The sequence below is a fragment of the Ammospiza nelsoni genome, chromosome 8 (genome assembly GCF_027579445.1).
Source record: "Ammospiza nelsoni isolate bAmmNel1 chromosome 8, bAmmNel1.pri, whole genome shotgun sequence".
In the NCBI taxonomy this organism is placed as follows: Eukaryota; Metazoa; Chordata; class Aves; order Passeriformes; family Passerellidae; genus Ammospiza; species Ammospiza nelsoni.
In genome coordinates this window covers 4,986,251-5,001,222 of record NC_080640.1, presented here as the reverse complement: position 1 = coordinate 5,001,222, position 14,972 = coordinate 4,986,251, and the positions used below count along the sequence as shown (strand labels likewise).

The window sequence follows — 14,972 nt, the reverse complement described above, 5'->3', positions numbered from 1 at the left end:
TTTTTTTTACCTCCCAGACGTTCAGTTGCATACATGCAAACACTTCTGTCTGCCTTGGCATTCACTTTGAGGTTTAATAGTTCCACCTTTTCCCATGTGGCTCCCTTAATAAAACACATTTTGTGTTTTAGCAAAAAGAAGAGATGGCTTGGGAGTTATGGCTGTTTGAGAATTGTCACTTTCCACTACACCACTATTTGCTAACACTGCACTGGGCAGTGACACATCTCTGGGTTCACCTCTCCATCATTTGTTAGCTTGGATTTCATTGCCATTTAAAATAGAGGTAGTTTGGTAGTAAAAGAAGAAAATGAGGATCGTGCTTCTATAAGTTTTTTTGTGAAGCATCACCCAGTTGCAATCTGGCTATGATATCCAAAATGACAACTTTTCCTTGCATTAATCATTCAAGGGGGCGTTCAGCATCTCTCAAAATTCCTTCCATAAACAGGATCAAAATTTTTTTTTGTTTTTAATTTTTTTTTTTTTTTTTTTTTTTTACCATTTCAGGTAATGATACTTGACTTGCTCTGCAGCGTGCAGGGAAGTCTGGTGAATGTTAGGGCTGTTTGGCAGAGAGGAAGTGACTGCACCACTGACACTGTCCAGGAGTGAGTGGTGATAAACCCTGGCACAGCCACAGAAGGCAGGGCCAGGCAGAGCGACACGAGCGCTTGTGGAGGCAGGAGGAGCTCAAAACATCAGCAGCTCAAATCAACCCTGTCCTCTGCAGGCTGCAGACAAAGCTCAGGAGTGAATGTACTGGGGAGTGAAGTGAGATAAGAGGTTTTCTTCTACTGCATTTTCAATAAAAAGTCAAGTATGTCAGCCATGCTTCACAGTACAATTCGGACTGTAATCAGTTCAGAGAAGTCCAGTTGTAGCTACCATCTTGAATTTATCTCTCAAGAATTTCCTGCTGTTATTATCTCACAACTCTGGCAGTTTAATTGAGGCTGAATGGCAGCTCGCTGTTAACCAAGAGAAACAAGAATGCACCAGATATTTCCTCAGATTCTGATGGGCTGCTCATGCTTTAACTTTAGGCTCTGTAAGTTATGTGAAGTCCTCCATGGTGTTCATGCTCCCATGTGCTGCTCATGCTGAATTATGGCTGTCATTCTCCTTTTAGCATGAAATATGAGCCAGTTAATAGATTTACCTGATTTCCGCTCAAGATGAAAACCCAGAAAGGGTGGAAAGGAAAAAAGTTCTACCTATGAGTGATGAAATATCAAACAAAATATTGGTGTCTAAGAAGGTATTCATAAATTAAGGCATTTTTGAGCTTTCATTAAGGAAATATTAAGTTCCAATAGATATTGACCTGCCACATGCATGAATTCCACCCATCCTAATCTATCCATCTATTCCAAGTAATAGCTTGCATCCCATCACACCTAAAATAAACTTTTGCTAATGAGCACAAGGGAATTGAAATATTTGCTTTGGCATCCTGGATATTTATATTTCACAGACCTAGCCCATTCTGACATAATCAGCAGCAGGACAGCACATTAACCTTTCCTCAGCGCTCCTAACTCAGCAAGTTTGATGGCCAAGCACGAAGACAGGTAGTCCAGGTAATTATTTAGGAAAACAAGAATAAAAGTCTTGAGACCATAATATGAGATTCTAACCCATGCAAAGAAAGGTTAAATACAGATTATATTTGAACTAGAAATGCACTGGCCTAGGTTGATTTTTTTTTTCTCCTGTCTCAATAGTTACTGTAGTTGTTTGTCCAAGCAATGGCTGATTAAGTTTTCATGCCAGTGCATTAAAATGGAAAATTAGGATTAACTTAAGCAATGGTAAATAAATGACTCAGGCACTGGTGGTACCAATAATGCAGAAGAGTTTTTCTGCCAATTTGTGGCATGTAGATAATGTTTATAAATGCCAGGACAGCATCTCTCTACTTGAACTTGGTACTTCCTTATGAAGTATTTCTTTTTTGTGGCACCTCCTCTCTCTTTTTGACTTGTTACAACTTTTTCAAGACTTTACCAAAGAAATACCTGTCACGCATGGAAATACTGAAATTGTGTCTCTTTGAAATCTCTTCTTTGTACAGTCCTCATCCAGGGTCTGTCACAAATTGAAAAAGTATTTCACACTCAAATCTCTGTGATAGCTTTAAAGAGATATAAAACAACAAGTATATAAAACATCAAGACAGTTCCTTTGGAACATCAAAAGAAATTATTCCACAGAGAGGCCAGCATTAACCTAAGCTGATATAGGGTCTTCAGCTACTCCTTCTTTACTTTGTGAATTAGTCTTGGGGATTTTTTTTTACTGCTGGTTTTCATTGGGGGTTTTCTGAAGCTATTTTCAGCAGTTGGTTGTCAAAACTTTTTCTGGAAAGCACTGGTGATATAAACAGACTACTGATCTAATCATGCAGTAGCCCTGCATTTAATTAAACTTACAGTGTGTCTTCACATTAGGGAGATATATTAGCCCTTGAAATCTACATAGAAAGGAAAATTTTGGGTTTGTTGGAAATTGCTCATTGGGATAAAGGTGATGATTCAAAATGCCATATTTCAAAGAGGTTCCACACAAGTAAATACAAAGCTTACCTCCCCTGGGAAATACCATATAATGGATTTAAAAGATGAACAAAATCCCAGTGTTTATTCATTCTAGTGGATAAAAAGAGCAAACTCGCTGCCTTATCACAATGGTCAATTGTACCAGAAGCTGAAACAAGCCATTTCTGACAGCCAGCGAAAAGTTACATTTGTGCCCATTTAAAAAAACCCAAAAAAAACAACCAAACCACTCATGTTGTATTTCATGATGAAAAGCCAATAGAAGTCCCCAGCCAAGCTTTTTTACCACTGAACTATCTTGATTTATACTTTGAAGTTCTCAAAATGAAACTTTCAGCCTCTAGCTCACTAAAAATAGCCTTGCTGTAGCTGGTTTGGGAGGCAGCTGGGGCAGGTAAGGCTGGAGCACTCAGCCCCTAGGAGAACAATTGTGCATTACTCTTTTCTCTTTAGAAAGCAGTCATGTCTTCTACACACACAAGCCTGCAAATTCTTAGTAATAAATAGTCCATCTGAAGCTGATTTGCGAGATGCATTTGCAGAACCTGAAATTTTTTTCTGTGAAAAGTCAACATTACTAATGGAAAAATGTGCCCTCTCTGCACATATTTCAGTTCAAATACTTGTAGTTACCTATTAGCAGCTGAACCACTGAGAGATGCTGTGGCACCCTTATAATAAAACATTCCCTTTTCTCCACCAATTTTGGTTTTTTCTCAATAAGAAATTAAGCAAAACTCTGTCAGCACTGGTTTGCAGTAGCTGACTGCTCTGGGACCAGTTGACCTCTCCAGGTTTCCACTTACCTATTCAGATTCTGAGAGTTCTCACTTCAGAAAATCTATTACTTATATAGGTAGGTACAGCACTGCTGGCTCAAATATGATTTATGGAGCTGGTTCTGAACTCAGACAAGGCCAACAAACCCTCTCAGACTTGGATGCCAGTTCCTGAGCTACACATAAACACATTCCTGACCCTCTGTGCACAAAAGCATTCAAGATAATATTATAATATTATAATTATAACATTATATAATATTAACCTGCAGGATAAAAGACATAAAAAATGGAAAATAAATTCTTAATCTTGCAGACAGTACAGACATTTCCTTGGATTTACTGTAGCTTCATATTAGTGATGCTCTGAGGTCAGTTTTGTGGGGATTCATGATGGTCACATATACATAACTTTGGAGTCAGACCTATTTTTTGCAGCCACTAATGTATTAAGGGAAAATATCCTTTTTATCTTAGTTTAAGGAAAATTTCCTTTTTATCTTCAACAGCTTAGTTTATAATTTTCTATGCTTTACCCAATTATCTTAGAACATTATTCCTTCACCCAAAAGCAATGCAGAGTTGGGAGATAAAAGTGGGAAGGCTGCAATCTGTTGGATCCCTCCATGTGCACAGCTCCTGAAATTCCTCATTGTCCTCACCCTTTCTTACACACAGCTTCATCAGCTTTGGAAGAGCCCCATGGGACTATTTCACTCAGAGTTTCACACAATGAGAAGGAAAGAGGATAGAGACATCAGAATTAAAGATTGAATGTTTAAGGGATTCTGTTCAGCAACTGGGCTTATTTTAAGCTTTAGTGCTGACATTGTCAGAGCTAAAAAAAAAAAAAAAGTATTAAAAAAATCAGCTGCTGAAAGTTCTTTAAGGCTCAGAATTGGGATAAATGACTTTTCTGCTATGTTGCAAACTGTGTCAGAAAAGGAGGACGTTGTCTTGCTTTGAGTGTATTCTGAATTAAAAGGCCATAAGGAAACTATTGTGCTTGGGTTCTGCAGAACAAAGTACATGTTGTAGAGTCTATTCCACCAATATTTCAAACTTTAAAAAGTATGGTGTTTCAAGCCTTAAAATAACAAAAGCTACACTCTTGCAGAGGTTATACCACATGGGGGTGTTCATTTCCCTTTGTCTTAGCTGCATAAACTCCGAATCAACCCTACACAGTAAATGATGTCTGCCCTATTGTCTTGTATAAACACTCTTTTGTTTTCCTTCAGCGCAGAGCTGTGTTTAAAGAGAGCCCTGCACGAATTCCAATAAAGAAACCAGTGTAAGAAAGCTGGATTTGTAAAACGACCTAGAACAGCTCCACTGTTACCTCTCCTGGTGCCGCAGAGCCAGCAAAGGCAGATAATATTTTATTTGGAGCTGAAATGAACTGTTGTGAACTCTGACAAAGCAGCACTTCAAAGCATTCTGAGCATACTGCCACCAGCACAAGGAAATTTATGGTGGCTGAGAGCCTGACTCTGACCCTCCTTGCACCATTTTACTCTGCTGACTTCAGCTGGATGGGAGAGCAGGAGAAAGCCACTCAGCCCTCTGTTGTCTCTGATTTAGAGAAACTTGCCAAAAATAAAAATGGGAATCCTACTCAACACACCTATTTTAGTCCCAAGAAAAAGCAGCTCAGAAAAACCTCAGACAAAAGTCTGGGAAACTTCATGGGTGGCCCATGCAAGGCTCGGGAGAACTGATGAAAAGTAAGATGTCAGATTTGGTGATATTGCTGAATCTTTAGAAATTCAAACTTTCTGAGATTGGGACTCAACCCACATAATTTTATTATATTTACTGAGCCATAGAAATGCATCAACATGGCTAAATTATAATACAAACCACAGGAAAATTATTGGAAGGCTTTAAGAAAGGATACATATTTTTACAACCTCAAGCCCATTCTGGATTTCATGGAGCCTGGCGTGCAGCAACTTGACATTATTACGATGATAATTTATTAATGATCTGTATATTTCAGTGCCCCTCTGGCTCTCCTGAGACAACATCAAGACTCCTCTCTGCTATGCATTTCACAGACATAAAGAATGGATGTTTTTGTCCTCATAAATCAGCAGAATAATGCAATTGCTGAATGCACGTAAAGGCCAGAACACAAGAGGATTGTTATAAAGCAAGGTATAAATCCTATTGCCAGTTATCCCTAAATATTCCCTTTTTGGAGCTTTACAGTTTGTTTTTTTTTTTTAATCTATACTGTGCATAGATATCCTCAGACATGAAAAACAGCTGAAAACTTGTTAAATTCCTTGATCACACACGAGTGAGTGAATGGTAAATACAGTGTAGCCACCAAGAAGAATTCAAAGGACTTCGAATCTTTAGATCTGATGTGTAATTCAGCTGACACACGGCACGTGAAATTTAACATAAAGTCATGCAAATTGGTTACAGAAAGAAGTAAAAAGCGAAAGGGGAAAAAACACAGAGGGGCTTAATAACAGTGGACACCCCATAAAACAACCATAGGGCCTGGCCTGCTGCCAGCGCAGCACAAACATTCACATCCCTGGAGCTGATGGAGCAAAAACCCCACCAGCACCCCACAGGGGAGCAGGGTTAATCTCAGCCACTGCTATGATGTCATCAAAAGCTATTATTTTGTTCCTGTTTTTTTTAAAAAAAAAAAAAAAGTCTAAAACTTGAGCACAGCCAAGAGAAGTTACACAATGAAACTGCTCTCTGTACTAACGCGTGCCAATGGCCTGGCGGCTGGAATGCAGATTTAGGTGAAAAGAGGGTGGGATTTTTAGGGATTTGTCAGCATGTGGATTTTTCAACATTGTAGTTTTGGGGTGGCTTGTCAGGGGCTCTCTGCAGTGGAGGATCACACAGCCCTGCCCAGAGCATCACCACAAACCTGTGCTCTGTGCGTACATTTTGAGATACCTGCCCTGGCCACTGTTACCTCCCTTGTGCAAAACCTGACAGGATTAGAAAAATATGTGAAATGTTGGGGCTGTAAATAGTGAATTCCTGGAGTCCTTCTTTAAATTTCCTTTGAATTTTTTTTTTTTTTTTTTTTTACCTTTTTATCACTTCTAACTTCCTTCAAATTCAGATTACGTGTCACTAATGAGATTGCATTAAACACTGTGGTATTTTTGCCATTTTTTGAAGTTTCTTAGAAAAAGCTTTTTTTCACTTCTCATTGTCCCACTATCACTGAGCATCTAGAAACACAAATTGGGATGCCAAAACCAGCAAAAAAATCTCACATTTGTACATGCAAGACAAGAGAAGTGCTTAACCCTGCCTCTCTGCAGTTGGAGTTTTGCAAAACCATGCTGCCTTGATGGTTTAAAACTTCCTTTCATTGACCACTCTAATGTGCTTTTGCAAATCTCTTGATGAATCCCAGGTTAGTTGAACTGTTCAATTACAGCTTTATCCTAATCCTACTTGCTAAGCATTAATGCCAGCAACCTCCCACATCCTAATCCTGTCCCACTTGACACTGACCCACACTCAGTCCCACATGATGTGTGTGTTAGCACAAAGCCATGCAAACAACATATTAATCAGGAATGCAACAGGAAAAGGAAAGAAATAGAGACGGGAAGGGTTTTTCAGCAAAAAGACACCACTGGCTCCACACACAGGCTTGGCACATGCAGATTTAAATGCATCTTAAAAACAACATAAATACACACAAAAATGTGCTGATGGTTACAAATCTAAGATCTTAGAAGGTCTCTTGATCATTTGATTTAAAACAAGAGAGGAATCCAGTCTGAGGGCAGATTGAAACTATTAGAATTAGATACAGTCTTAGAAAATGGAAAGACTTTTATGTGTGATAGACTCCCATCCTCTATAATTCACTGCAGACTGGGAAAGTGATTCCTTCAGATCTGCTGCTGACAGCTTAATATTCCCAATGATAATGTTGTCAGGTGATAACACAGAGCCAGCCCATACACTTTGATCTGAATGGAAACTTTGCTTTAACTGCAGCATTCTGAGAGATTCTGCTTGGCAAAAAGCTCAGCTAAGCTGAGATTACCTGAAAAGCATCTAATTGTGGTCAAGTTAGAAATGCACCAGCTTTGAATAGGTCTAAGTTGCCTTCCCTGAACAAACCCTGAAGAGTGACCAGAATTCTCTCTCCAAAAACATTACTGAGGCAGACAAAGACACACAAGAACAATCCTAAAGAACCTCATACCCAGCTTTTAAAGTGAGTGTGCTGTCAAATGTATTCTCTCAAATTCCAGGAACATGAATACATGAACAGGAGCTTGTAGAAACTCTTGGTTTAAATGTCTCTCCACAACTTTCCTTTGCTAACCACAAGACCAACGAAATTCCTGTAGGTTTCTACATCCATACAGCTAAATATGCTTCCAATTATTTTCCTGGCACAGGTAAAGAAGAATTTCAATAGTGTAAGGCCTTTATGTCAGGATAGCAAAGCTGTGCCTTTCAGAATGCTGTTGATACTGTTCTGCTCATGTCCAACACTGTAATTTCAGCAGTGCCAGGCTGGACTGTCCCTGTGGGTTCCTGAGCAGGAGGGAAGAGCTGAGCAGCTTCATGCTTCATAATCCCTTCCATACTTAGGGATTAAGGACCATTATTCCCTGCCCATGGGCAAAAAGGGCACAGAGGATAGAGAAAAATGGTGCAAGGGCATGATTCTTCTCCTCAACTTTTGGAAAAGGTAGAAGAACAATTGTGGCATGATTAGAAGGAAAGGTGCAATTTCTCCATCTTCCAAGGAGCTCTAAATTTTAGGAGGAAAGGCCAAACAGGAATGGCCAAGGTTTGCACTGACCTCAGGAACAGCCCACGTGCATGGTCAGAACTTCTCTTATTCAGAAAATCTTTAAAGGCTTTCAGTGCAGAGAAGCTGATTTTTGCCTCATTTAAATTCATAATTGACCTGCCCCTGTTTTCCATGTCATGTTTCTGTTTCCAGTGTAAGGAGCATTTCCAGTGTAAGGAGCATTCTGCTGGAGGGTTTACTCAGAAAACAAGAAACCAAAAGTCACTGCAACCCTCTAAAGTAGCACATACTGAAATTGAGGGATTTGAGGTGGCAAGCAATGTGGCACTAATGGTTAAATGGTTAAAATCCACCAACACAAACTGGAAATGGGATCTGAAAAACAACCCAACTGTTTTGGAGATTATTACGCGTTAGAAATCAGGGAATGATTTGAAAATTGCTTTCAGGTATTATGTTTACTGAAATTGCTTTCATACCCTGGCTGAATTGCAGAGTTATTATCACCTACCACACGTACCAGATAAGCTGTGGCATTTGTAACCTGAGCATTATTCTTATCATAAGGGTTTCATTAAGAGCTTCCATGTGATACTGCAGTGTTTATGTGCACACACACGTGCCCCACTGCTCTGTGTGTGCATCATCAAATTACTCTCCTTTTAATTGCAAAATCCAGGTTGCCTTTGTGCTTAAAACAGGCATTATGCAGTGGGGGAAAAGAACAGCATAAGAATAAGAGACTCAATTTCCTGAAATTCAGAGTACCACTGTCATTAAATGCACAGAGCAAAGTGGTCAGTTAATTGGGAAAAAAAAAAAGAAGCAACAACATCTTTTAAAAAATAAATTCAGTACATCTCTTAAGCACAATAAACCACTTAATAGCATAGAAACTTGAACTTTATCAAAGAGAAAGACAACAACAGCCCTTTCAGTTACCAGACCCTGGTTTTGGCAGGAGTGACAGATCTTGGATCAACTCCTCATTAAGTTGTGAATTATTAATTTTAATCCTAATACACAAAGTGAATGTTTCATCTTGGAAATCTGGACTCGAAAAAGAAATACTGTCAAAGGACTGGACCTTCCTTCCTCCAGGTAGAAGCAACAAAGCCTTGGTGAGCTGAAGTCATGGTGCAATTTTCACACGAAGCAGGGTGAAAATTATGTCAGGTTAGTATGAAATTTATGGATTTGATGAATTCACCTGGACCTTCTCCTCACTGACCCCATGGGATTCATTTCCAGGGGAGTTTCAGGAACAAAACAGCTGAGTTTTGTCTTATCTTCCTCTATACAATGGTTAAAAGTTTCTGACCTGAACACACCTCCACAGGCAGCAGGATTCTCCTTGAAAGTGCAGACTCTCAACAAGAAAAACAGTAATGGTGCAGGCTGTCAGCAAGTCTGTGTGGAGGCCCTCTTTGAAAGAGGCATTGAATCCCCCTCACATTGCCACTAAACCTGCTGGCCACCTCCAGGATTTTGCCTGGATTTACACTTCCTATTTTCTCTTGTCACCTACGCAGGGGTTTCAAGTTTTGGAAACCACTATATTTTTCCCAATTTGACACAACAGTGGCGTAAAGGTGGTTGAGTACATATTATTATCAGCCATTGGGGAGTACTGCAGAAAAGGCTACAAAGATAGAGCTATCAAGTCCACCTGAGCTGGGTTAAAACATGTTTCTTTCATGTAGAGATGATAAAAGAGCTGTGGAGTAAGGGGAGGTCATGCATCATCAAAAAAGTACACATGAAAGTTGTCCCTTGCACAGTTCTCCCCTTTGTCAGTCCATTATTTACCATAAATACACCTTTTGTCACTACCTATGTCACCACCACTAGCCTGTTTATGTTAATAAAAGGCAGACTGACAAAAAACTACTCTCATATACATGGAGAAAATATCCACTGATTCCAGAGTGGTCCAAGGCTACTAAAACACCATGTTTGGTTTAAATATTTATTTATGGACATGTGCTGCTCCAGGTTTTCTAGATATTTTTAAAGGGATTTCTCCACATGATCTTCTCTTAAATTTTCTGGTGTACAATGAACTTTTCCAAGCCCAGGTTAAAAATCCCGCTTTAACTCACCAGATAAGATGGAATCTGTGCCTTCTGAGCACCAGCAGCTCACACTCTCTGTTGCTGGGTGTTAAAATAGCACTAAAAATAAAAAAAAAGAAAACGAATAAACCACTCTAGACACAAAATAAAAGTTTTCCTGCCTTCTCTCACACCTTTTACTACTCTATATTATGGATGCTATACTGCTAAAAGACATGGTGAAGGTGTTTCTACTTGTGCAGATATATGATATATAAAATATGCTAAGTGAATCATAAAAAATGGTGGAAGATTTGCCACTTTACACTGTTCTCAGCAATATATTTACTTGCCTGTATTTTTTAACATTGCTTGTTAATTTGTTTATTCTTCTTACTTCTAGCCTTTGCGACATCCTCCACAACACCAATCTGAGCTCCTCCTGCCACCCTTCCAATTTACCCTTCAAACCTCCAAGCTTATGCTCTGCCCTCTTTCCCTCAGAACTCAACCACGGTTTTTGGGAGTGTTTCTGCTCCTGGCAGGGCTGCCAGTGTGTGGTGGCAGGCTCTGCATGGGCAGGGGCTCCCTGCAGGGAAAGGGCAATGTTTTCAATGTTTTCCTTGTCCCAGAATGTCGCGTCCCCTCGCGGTTCCGCTCAGCGAGCGGTTCCTGGCCAGGGGAGCACTTTGTCCCCTGTGTCAGATGCTTGAGCCCTCCCTCCTTCCTGCTTGGGATCATGAGATTACTGCTAACAATAATAAAGCCAGCATTCTGAGTTTACAAAATAGAAGGCACAGAGATTAAGCCCTTTAATTAATCCTTGAGGGGAATAATCCAGACATTGCTACCAGAGATACTGATTTTTTTGGGATGGGGGAACAAAACCTTCAACGTTGTTTAAAATAATTTTCAGAACATTGCAAATTACTGAAAGCTAAGGGGCAACAAACCTTCTCCTTGCTCCTCAGCAGGCATTCAGCAGCAGCAGCTGCTCAGGGCAATCCCAAATCCACTTTATAGGCTCAGGTGGGGCTGCTCTGTCCTAATGCAGGATGCTGGGGTGAGATCAACACAAAACACAATCAGGGGCTGTCACAGCTGGCACAGACACTCTCCAGACTCAGATGGAGAAGGGATTTCACCTGAGCTGGTCCAAGCACTGGCGATTTTTCAGTCCAGTCCCACTTAGGAGCACTCTTGGAGGAGCTCAGGGCTGTGCACAGGAGAGCACAGTGTGGTACCAGCTCATGCTCCTGCCAGGGGATGCTGCTCCTTGTTCCCTTGGAAGGAACAAACCAGACTGCACTGGAGTGGACAGAAATCTTTATCCTGACCTTTAATGGAGGCTGAATTTGGTCTTTTTTCACACAGCTCCATGACTTGGTATGAGTAAGAACATTACATCTTCTTTTAAGGGTATTTAGTCACTGTTGACTTTTCCAGTATTGGTGCCGGCTTTTCTCATCTTGTTGGAAAAAAAAAACCCACAGTGAAGACCCTGGCAGTGCTATAGTGGAGGTTTCATGGTTGTAGAAATCCTAAAACTATCATGTATTCTTCTAACACATGTGCTTAGGAGTGCTAAAACACTGACTTCACCCACAAATAGTTCAGCATTTTACAAAGTTCTACTTCCCTGCCCTCGAGAGCTTTCTATCTTAAACAGCAAAAACAAAAGAAGGGAAGAGAACAGAGCAGAACAGAAAAATATTTCTTTTTAAAAAAAAACACTCTGGTCCTTTGTTTCATCATTTTTGTCAGTAGTTGTAAACAACTTTAATTGCAACAGTAAATGAACTAGTATGTCTATGAGAGAGGACTGAAAACTAAATACAAAACAAAGTATTACTTTTCAGTAATTAAATCTTTCTTCTGTCCTTCAACAAAGGTTGAGGGGTGAAAATACCTAGGAGTTGTTCCCTGGGCTATAATAGGAGTCAGTCCAAATTCCATTAGCTCTGGTGGGAGGTGGTTCAGACCCATACTTTTATTCTGTGAAATGAATGGAATAATTTCCCAAGAAGATGGCACTGATTGAGGAAGACTAATTGTAGAATTAAATATGAATAAAGGCATCTTTAAAATTACACCCCAGTAAGGCTGGTGAACATTTCTTACTCTGTAGCCATAATACATTTCTATACTGAAAAAGTTCTATAGTGTCAATAAATGTTTACATCATCCCTGATCCTAAAAATATTAAGAAAAAGATTGTGCTATATGAAATGCAAGGAAACACTTGGAACATGGATTTATGTGATTTATTAATTAAATTAAGTACATTTAGGAGTTTCACTATTAAGGAATGAGTTATTACTACTGCTGTACTAGGAATAGCAGTTCTGCCCAGAGAGGGATGCTGATAAGTCTGAAATGATCCAAAATCTCTGCAGTTGTTCCTGGAACAGCAAGAGGAGGCAGAGCACCTACAAATTCAGTTCCTGAGAGGAGGAGGCAACTCAGGCAGCTGAACTGCTATGGGGAGCACTGACAGTGAGCAAGGATAAAGTGTCTGGTTCCTGCAGTGGACCAGGCAGGGGTCTCTGGGAGCTTTTTTGCTCCATTACTCGAAACAGTAGGATTTGAAAGCATTTTTCCATTAAAATTTAAAAAAATACACAAAATGACAACAGTGAGGCCCAGCTTTCAAGCCTGCACATAAACATCAGCGCTCGGTTTTGAGACTTGTGGTCCTGAAGACCTCCTATTTTATTTTCAAACAGCATGCCCCCTGCCAAGAAGTTACATTTTTTCCCTCTTTAAATAAGCAGCTAGGGTAATGGCGTGATGAACAAGTTTCATTTCTTTCTGTTCAGCTTTTTCCATCTTTAATACAGCCTCCAGCAGGCCAGATGGCACCAATGCAATTGCTAGTAAGTCAATACATCTGGCTGCATTCCTGAAATGACAAATCTGATGGATAGAGCCCCAGCTCCTATACAAAGCCTCTTTTCAGAACACTCTCCCTGGTACTTGTCTGCTTTAAGCAAAACCTAATGTGTGAAAACAAAATAAAATTGAGCTCTTTCAGCACCCCGCGCTAACGTTTCATTTGCAGTGTTTTTATTAACGCTGCCCTGCTCCTGTACCTCGGCCCTGCTCTGCCCAGAACTCACTTTTTGGCACAAGACAGGCTCTGTTCCTCCTCTGGAGCTGCCAGCAGCTCAAAGCAGGTTACAATAAACACTCTGGGCTTTGCTCATTAAGGGCAGCGCGATTGTTTAGGAAATTGTCCTCTAAGAGAAAACAATCTGAGAAAAGCAGAAATTGAGCAAATGTTTCTTTCAGCCTCAATAATGTCTCTTTGGGCAAAATGAGAGCTGGAAATAGGTGTGAGCTCCTGGCAGCAGCAGAGCAGGAGCTGTCAGCAAGGCGCGGTGCTGGTGCTGCTGCAACCCCAGCCATGCAAGGTGCAAGGGCTCGCCCAGGATCCGTGGGTTATTCGCAAATCTGCAGATAAACCACTGGGGGAGTTGCTCAGACTGACAGGAGGGTGTGTGTTGCTCTGATTTTTAAGTTTTTCTTCTGGTGTTCATATTCTTGTAACGAACTTTCTCACACACTTTCTGTAAATAGCCTATTGTTTTGGTCATTTATGGAAGAGAGAAATTTGATAGACTGTTGGTTTGTCCAGTGTCATTGGAGAGGTGGCACTGTCACCCTCCAATCCACTGTCACTTTTGGATATCTATAAATGTCAAAGTCAGAAATTAAAAGTTCTCTTTTTACCTTGAGAAAACTGCATGTCCGTGTTGTATTATTTCGTGTCCCATGGTAACAGGTGTGTAGCAGAAATTCTGCAACAAGAGCAAGTCAGGGGTTACCCATCTCCAGAAAACTACAGCCCACTGCAGCCATCAGGTGTTCACCACCTCTTAGACAGCATTAGACCTCATCTTAGTTTATTGTTATGACTTGGGAAAGCAACCAGCACCAGATAAAACACAAAAACCCAAAAATGTGCAACTCCATCAAAGAACTGCTCTGTATCCATAGCTGTATTTCACAAAAATATTTATATTTAAAGTATTGATTTATATTAAAAAATAAAATTAAAAACGTATTTATTAATAATTAAAAATAAAATATATATATGTTATATAAAAATATATATTTAGGATATTAAAAATATTTTAAATATATTTCACCTCTCTCTGTGAAGTGTGATGCTCATAATTTGTGTTTATTCATCAGTGACAGACTTGTGGAAAGGGAGAATTTATTTCTGTGGTGACTGCAGTCCCTGCCATGATAAATATCAAACAACTGACCATTTTAAGTCATGTTACTTGCACAAGAAGTGGCTCAGTCCTTGAAACTCTTAAAAAAAAATTACTTTGTCTCCTGACTATACCTGCTGAAGGCACTGACATGGAAGTAACAAATCTATAAAGAAATCCAAATTCAGAAATCAAGAAACTCAGATTATAACCACTCACTGCAGTAGTTAACAAGGATAAGAGTAAAATGCTGTGTCCAGTGGGTTCAGCATCCACCATCCCAACACAAACACAAGCCATGATTTGGGGTCTGAGCACCCCCATGGTGAACATTTCTGTCTGCAACCTGAGCTGGAGAGTCCCAGCCCAGAGCATTAAAGAGTGCAACAGGCAGAAAATGTCTGATTTATTGGGTACAGTCTTTGGGCATAGAAACAAAAATGACGACAGCGAAGCTTTCCCAACGTCTGTGCTCTGCACCAGGGCTTGGATTCCCTCAGAACTCAGAATTTTCTTCTTAAAGGGGCAAAGCAGCTCAGGTGGAGCATTTCAAAGACACCTCCTTCATTTCAGTGCTCATCTCC

General features: G+C 40.1%; 1 long non-coding RNA gene across 1 annotated transcript in view; it reads right to left on the bottom strand.

Moving 5' to 3' along the window:
- Nucleotides 1-13,966, bottom strand: part of LOC132076145 (uncharacterized) — a 108,557-nt gene extending 94,591 nt beyond the window's left edge. The window contains exons 1-2 of the long non-coding RNA XR_009418875.1: nt 13,898-13,966; nt 10,214-10,285 (exon numbers count right to left, since the gene is read on the bottom strand). This is a non-coding gene — a long non-coding RNA (uncharacterized LOC132076145). The remainder of the gene's footprint in view (nt 1-10,213; nt 10,286-13,897) is intronic.
- Nucleotides 13,967-14,972: the final 1,006 nt, after the last annotated feature.